This window comes from Octodon degus, unplaced genomic scaffold (genome assembly GCF_000260255.1).
Source record: "Octodon degus isolate 3935 unplaced genomic scaffold, OctDeg1.0 scaffold00019, whole genome shotgun sequence".
NCBI lineage: Eukaryota > Metazoa > Chordata > Mammalia > Rodentia > Octodontidae > Octodon > Octodon degus.
The window spans coordinates 24,460,943-24,468,147 of NW_004524595.1; positions in this window are offsets into that span (position 1 = coordinate 24,460,943).

The window sequence follows — 7,205 nt, forward strand, 5'->3', positions numbered from 1 at the left end:
CTTTCTTTCTTTCTTTTTTTTTTTTTTTTCAGAACACAGCAATTGAACTCAGGCCCTTGTGCTTGCCAAGGAAGCACGTATTTCACTGAACCATCTCCCCGGTCCCCCTTTTCTTTCATTTAACTAGAGAAACTAATTGCATAACTGCCTTAATGATCTGGTATGTGCATTTTTAAGTTTTTTTCCTTTCTTCTTTTCCTTTTTTCCTCAGCAGAGTTTGTCTTTCCTTTTAAGTGATTTCTTTCCAGTTCGTAGTATCATAGTACATTTCAGATTTTATTTACTTGTTCAGTTTCTGTCACTAGTGAGACAATTTGATGTTAACACATATGGCTGTAATTCATTTCACTCAGGGTTATGGTCTCGAGTTGAATCCATTTGCCTACAAAAGCTTTTAGTTTATCCTTTTAGTGGTGTTTCTAATCTCCTGTATTTCTGTTTGGATCTGTTTTATTGACTCCATTTCTTGTCTATGTTTGGCCTTCATGGCTTCCCATTTTTCCTGAGATTCTCTACTTTTTTATATGTGTCTCCTTTAATGTCTTTTATTTTGATAATCATTCAGTTTTACACTTTAACCTAGATATGTCTGACACTTCTAAGTCATGCTTTGTGTGAACAGGTCTAAGAGAAAAAAAGCTATGGGCACAGTAGGAATCCTTAAGTACACCCAGAGTGTATAAATACTCAAAGGATTGGATATAATCTTCATATATTTGTAATAATTAAACTTTAAGTCATAACAGAATTTAAGTATATTTTAAATTTAACTCAATATCTAGATTTTGAGGTTTATCACACATCCTAAAATACCTGCTTTCATGTATACTTCATATTATAAATTCCTGAATTGATGAGATCTCATGAAATCTTTAATTTTATGTTGTATGATCTGCCATATATATAATCTTCATAATAATTTCCTGGGTGAAGCAGGAATGAAGCTATTCTCAGAGTCAGAGAAAACAAGTTCTAAGGAAAACTCTAAACTTTCAAAAAAAATGAAATTAATGAGTAATTGTTTATAACTAACAATGTCAAATATTAATCATGGATAGATTTTTGCAAAGCCAAATTTGTGGAATCTTGATCAATCAAAACTAAAAACAAACAAAAAACCCCACCTACTTCCAAATAAAAGCAGGTCTAGAAAATTGAAAGAAAAAACAAAACTAAAAACATATACATAAAGCATGCAATAGTCTTAGCTGCTGACTATAGACATTTGTTACGTGATTTGTTAGCTACCTTTTGCTGTATCAAAATTCTCCAAAAATTAATGGTCAAAATAACAGTTATTTTATAAGTTCTGTGATCAAGCGTGCAGAATGTCTTTGCAGATGGACCTGCCTTATGTGCTCAAGAGGAAATCAACATGACTTTAGCACGACTTGAAGTCCCTTGAATATTTCAGGTGTTGATTTTCTATGGTAGTTGCACAGAGTTTTTATTTGTCTCCTCAGAGGAATTCACTCAGCCTAGAGTTGGTTATGATGTGATATAGTCTACTTGTAGAATGATATCTAGCTTCTACCAGATGAAGTAATGAAAGAGAGAAAGAGAAAGATAGACAGACAGACAGACAGACAGATGCAAACACAGACACAGACACAGACAGACAGAGTTAGACAGAGACAGACAGAGAGAAAAGGAGGGAGGGAGCACTTCTTATGACTGGTTTCTAAAGTCACAAGACATCATCTTGTTTTACCATTACTTAGTAAGTAAGTGAGCTAGTAATTCCAACCTTCATAGAAGGAAAGAGAAATTAAATTCTGTCTCCTAAAGACAGGAATATCAAAAAATGCATTAGTCGTTTTAAGGTCACCTCAACTATTTTAATGTATTTGTATTAAAGCCTCTGTGAATGTCCATTTCACTAATTTGGGATGCTCACAACTCGTATAATTTAGCTTATTATGTACCCATTCATAGTATTGAAGGAAATCCAGGACCACTGTTGGGAGTATGGGTGGCACTGGTGATAAATCAAAGCAATGAGTGCCGTAAGTAGGGGTAAAGACAGAATAGAATGGAAACTTGGTGGGCTGATATTTCCAGCAAGACACAGTAAAGTTTCGACTGAAAACCTGCTCTTCCAAGACTTAAAGAAATCTTGTGTTTTGTCATCAAAGGAAATTATCATAGATATAGTAAAGACATAAATGTGTGTTTTAGAAAGAGTGAAGGGGATCAGAGAATTTGTGTTTTTCCTTATTTATAGCTATTTTCATGTGAAACTCCAGAAAAGCCTTTTCTGGTGAAGAATTAGAAGATAAGGATGTTAAGAAGTATGCAGAGGTCTGGCAAGTTAGCTCAGGATACTATGAACCTGTTTAGGCAAGATCAGGGACCAGATTCAATCCCTAGCACCATATGCTGTACTGGGAATGCCCCCAAGCACCCTGAGCTGGCCATTGAGACCAGACATGGTGGCGCACACCTGTGGTTCCCTACTGGGGAGGCTGAAACAGGAGGAACACTATGAGTGAAAGCTGAGTAGTGAGACCCTGTACCAAATATGTAATAAATAAATAATAAATAAACAAAATATGCAGAGATAGTGTCTTTAAAATGTGTTCTAATGATGGCCAGCCAGATAGCTCAGCAGACTAAAGCACCTGCTTAGGTAAGCGCAGGGACCAGGGTTCGATCCCCGACGTGCCATACCGATTCTGCCCTCAGGGTGCAGCGAGACTTCGATGGAGGCTGTGTGTGGTGGCGTAGGCCTGTAATCCCAGCTCTTGGGAGGCTGTAAATAGGCAGATCACTATGAGTTAGATCTAGTAGTGAGACCCTGAACATTCTGTAGACCCTTGCCTAAAATACAAAAATAAATAAATAAATAAATAAAAAAATAAAAATAAAATAAAGCAGAGTTCTGCAACAAGAAATTAAAAAAAAACACTAGGGAAAGCTAAAAAGCTAAGTTGATATTGGATTTAACATATATGATGCCATTTAGTATTTTGCCTTTTAAAATTGAGTAAATTTTATCACATATCAAACTGCACTCTTAAAACAGATAATTATCTTCATCATTATTTGAGTCAGATATATTTATTTTAGGAAAAAAGAAACTGGAGAACATGGAGATATTTTACTTTTTAAACTTATATGCTCACTACATACAGTGGAAAAGTTTATAGCCAAGTCTGCATGAAATAAATATTTGCTCTAACAAAAATTTCCTGTTCTGGTAAGGAAGTGCAGTTACTTAGGTATAGGGTGTGGAATTAGGCATTTGGAACTGGATGTGGCTGAGTTTCATAGAGACACAATGGAAAACAAAGCAAAAGAGGATGCTAGGGATAGTATCCACTGAAATATTAGTTATGAGGTTCAGGTTAGATTAGAATAAGATATTAGATGAGAGTCAGTCAGGAATAAGTTCCCTGTATTCCAAAGACAGACATACCTACCATTGAAAACTGATACTAAACTTGAACAGGTGCTCTATAAGTTAGTACTTGCTTACAGTGAGCATACTTACAATTTATACTTTCATAAAACAAAAGTAAACTTTACAGAACACTTACAGGACACTAAGACTTCATGTTTTCTACAAAATCTGTTAGTGATAACCTAAGATATAGGGGTCTAAACATAGGAAGCACAAATTGACAGCATGGTTACCCTTTGTTATATTTTGGGTCTCCATGATTGCGTAAATTACCAAGTTACTGTATTTTGAAATCCTATCTATATGACTCTCTCTTATACAAAGCCTAGCTTTAGAAATATCAATTGTCTGACAATAATGGGTTGCATTGCAAAATAAATCCACATAGAGTCCAGGTCCGGTGAGTGTGTGGGAGAGCTTCCTGCTACCCTGTGCCAGCAGGAGAAGTCCCAGCCCAGGCGCAGCATGGGCCAGACCCTCTCCAACCCCCTTGGGACGGTGGCCCCCACCAGTCCACAGCACCTCCCCCACTCCGCCTGCCCAGTAGGAATTTCTGCCGCATTCTGGGAACCCCCAGATGCAGTCCTAGCCCAGACCCAGTGAGTGTGAGGGAGAGCTTCCTCTCCCCTCTACTCCACCTTGCCCTCTCCAGGAACAGCTCAGGCCTGGAATACATGACTGGGGTGTAACCCTGCAGCTGCAATCCCTGTAAAGAGTGTAGAGGATAAATCCACCCAGTTAGTCCAGGAGCAGAATATCTTGCCACAGGGCACAACAGGTTCCCTCTTAAAGGCAGCAGTGGGAAGGAGCTGAGCACAGCAGCCAGACCCAAGCCAGGCACAGCTGGATAAGTCCAGACTTTGAAGAGCTGCACCTGAACTTCAGTACGTGCGAAGGTTATAAATACAACAAAGATCTACAACAAAGGTCAGAAGACGGTGCTACACAAAATGACGAGAAGGAACAAAATGCAACCTCAGAACCCAAGTCCACCCATAACAAGTACAGAGGGCAATAACACAGATTAAATTAGAATTTACACACCTGAAAGCAATGAATCAATGGCTTCTGAAATAAAGAAACAGATGCAAAAAGGTATAGAGAACCTCAGATTGGAAATAAAAAAATAAATCCCTGAATTAATAACATCTACACTAAAGAATCAAAAGCAGAAACATGGAGGAAACCCAGTGCCCACCCAGAACAAGGGTGAAGGACACCAGCTTGGCTCAAATACAAGAATTAATAGCGTCGATAGTAAATAATCAACAGCAGAAAGATATAGAGGAAATCAGAGCTCAATTCTTTTCTGAAATAAAAGAAGCACTCTCAGAACTCATAGCATCCGAAGTAAAGAGGCAACTACAGAAACATAGGGAAGAAACCCAATCTGAAAAAAACACTGCAGTAAAAGAATTTATAGCTGCTTCTAAAGAAGATATTGATATAAAATATAGAGGAGATTAGAAAAATGATGGATTCCTTGATGAGCAATACAGGAAAGGAAAAGATCCCATGAAGCAGAGTCAAAGAGATATAGAAGAAATTAAACTCTCAATCACAAGCTTGCAAAACCGTTTAAGTGAATGTGAAGACAGAGTTTCAGATCTTGAAGATGCTGGTGTAGCTAGTGAAAAGGTAAGAAAGGATCTCTCAAAAACAACTGGGATGCAGGAAAGAATAATCTATAACCTGCAAGATGATGCAAAGATGAACAATGTGAGACTAATAGGCATCAATGAGAAAGAAGGAGTCAATAAAAATGACATTTAAAAAAGATGGGCAGAAGTAATAGCACAAAACTTCCCAAATATGAGGAAACAATCTGACATTCAGGTAACTGAAGCATACAGAACCGCAAGTAAGCTCAACCCAATGAAAAACATATCAAGACATATAATAGTCAAGATCCCTGAAATTCAACACAAGAATAATATACTGGAAGCCACTAGAGAAAAGAAGCAGATCACATTCAAAGGAAAACCCATTAGAATTAAGGCCCACTTCTCTTCACAAACCATGCAGGCAAGAAGAGCACAGAGCAGAGTACTTCAGGTCCACTATGAAAACAAATTTCATCCCAGACTACTATACCCTGCAAAACTCTCTTTCAAGTTTGATGGAGAAGTGAAATATTTTCATGAAAAAGAACAGCTAAAGAATTTTGTAATGACAAAGCCAACCTTACACAGGCTACTGAAAGATGTTAAAAAGAGGGACCAAAATGATCAGAACTCCACGAATGAGATCAGAAGCAATCAAATAAATAGGGTAAGCAAATAAACACAGGAGAAAAAGGAGTATCTGATAGCAGGAAAATAACATGGCAACTGTAAGTCAATACATCTCAATTCTAAGCAAAATGTAAATCGACTCAATTCACCAATTAAGAGAAATAGACTTGCACAGTAGACTAGGAAACAAAATCCAAAAATATGCTGTATACAAGAAACACATTTAACTCATAAAGACATTCATAGGCTGAAAGTCAAAGGATGGAACACAATACTACATGCACCAGCACCTCTGAAAAAAGCAGGGGTAGCAATCTTATTCTCAGACAGTCTCAACTTTAAACCAACAATGATCAAGCGAAATAAAGAAGGCCACTATATACTGGTTAGGGGAAAAATTCAAGAGGAAGAGGTAACACTCATAAATATGTATGCACCAAGCATGGGAGCACCCAACTACATAAAAAAATCTTAATGTACATGAAATATCTAATATCCAATACCACAATTTTAACAGAAGACCTTAACACACCCTTATCTCCAAAAGATAGGTCAACCAGACAAAAACTTAGTAAAGAAATAAGAGAACTGAACCAGAGTTTGAAACAAATGGACTTGGTGGATATACCATGCTCCTGTATAGGAAGAACTAACATTGTGAAGATGGCCATACTCTCAAAATTGCTATACAGATTTAATGCAATCCCTATCAGACTACAACAGACATAGAGAAATCATTCCTAAAATTTATCTGGAACCAGAAGAGACCTAGAATAGCAAAGGTAATTCCAGACAATAGAGACAAGGAAGGAGGCATTACAATTCCTGACTTGAAATTATAGTACAAGGCTACTGTGGTAAAAATCAGCATGATACTGGCATCAAAATAGACCTGAGGATCAATGGAATTAATTAGAAGACACTGAAGCCCCTAAGAACACAAACAGCCACCTTATCTTTGAAAAAGGGGCCAAACATACTCACTGGAAGAAAGATAGCCTCTTTAACAAATGTTGCTGAAAAAACTGGCTCTCTACATGTCAAAAACTCAAACTTGACCCAGGTCTATCACCATACAGTAAACTAAAGTCAAAATGGATTAAAGATCTAAACATTAAAGCAGAGACACTAAGTCTCCTGGAAGAGAAAGTAGGAGGAACTCTTGAAGACATAGGGTTAGGCAAAGAGTTCATGGACAGAAATCAATTGCATGGGAAACAGTTGAAAGAATTAACAACTGGGACCTGCTCTTACTGAGAAGTTTTTTCACGTCAAAAGAAATTACCGACAAAGTGAAAAGGCAACCCACAAATTTAGAATAAATCATGACAAAAAAGTACTCAGACAAAGGTCTGCTGTCCAGAATATATAAAGAACTATAAAACACTAGAGCTCCACAATTTAAAGAACCAATCCAGAAATGGGCATCTGAGATGAACACACACTCTCAGAGGAAGAAATTAAAGAAGTGATTAAATACATGAAAAAATGCTCCACATCACTAGCCATTCATGAAATGCAAATTAAAACCACATTGAGATATCATCTCACCCCAGAAAGAATGGCTA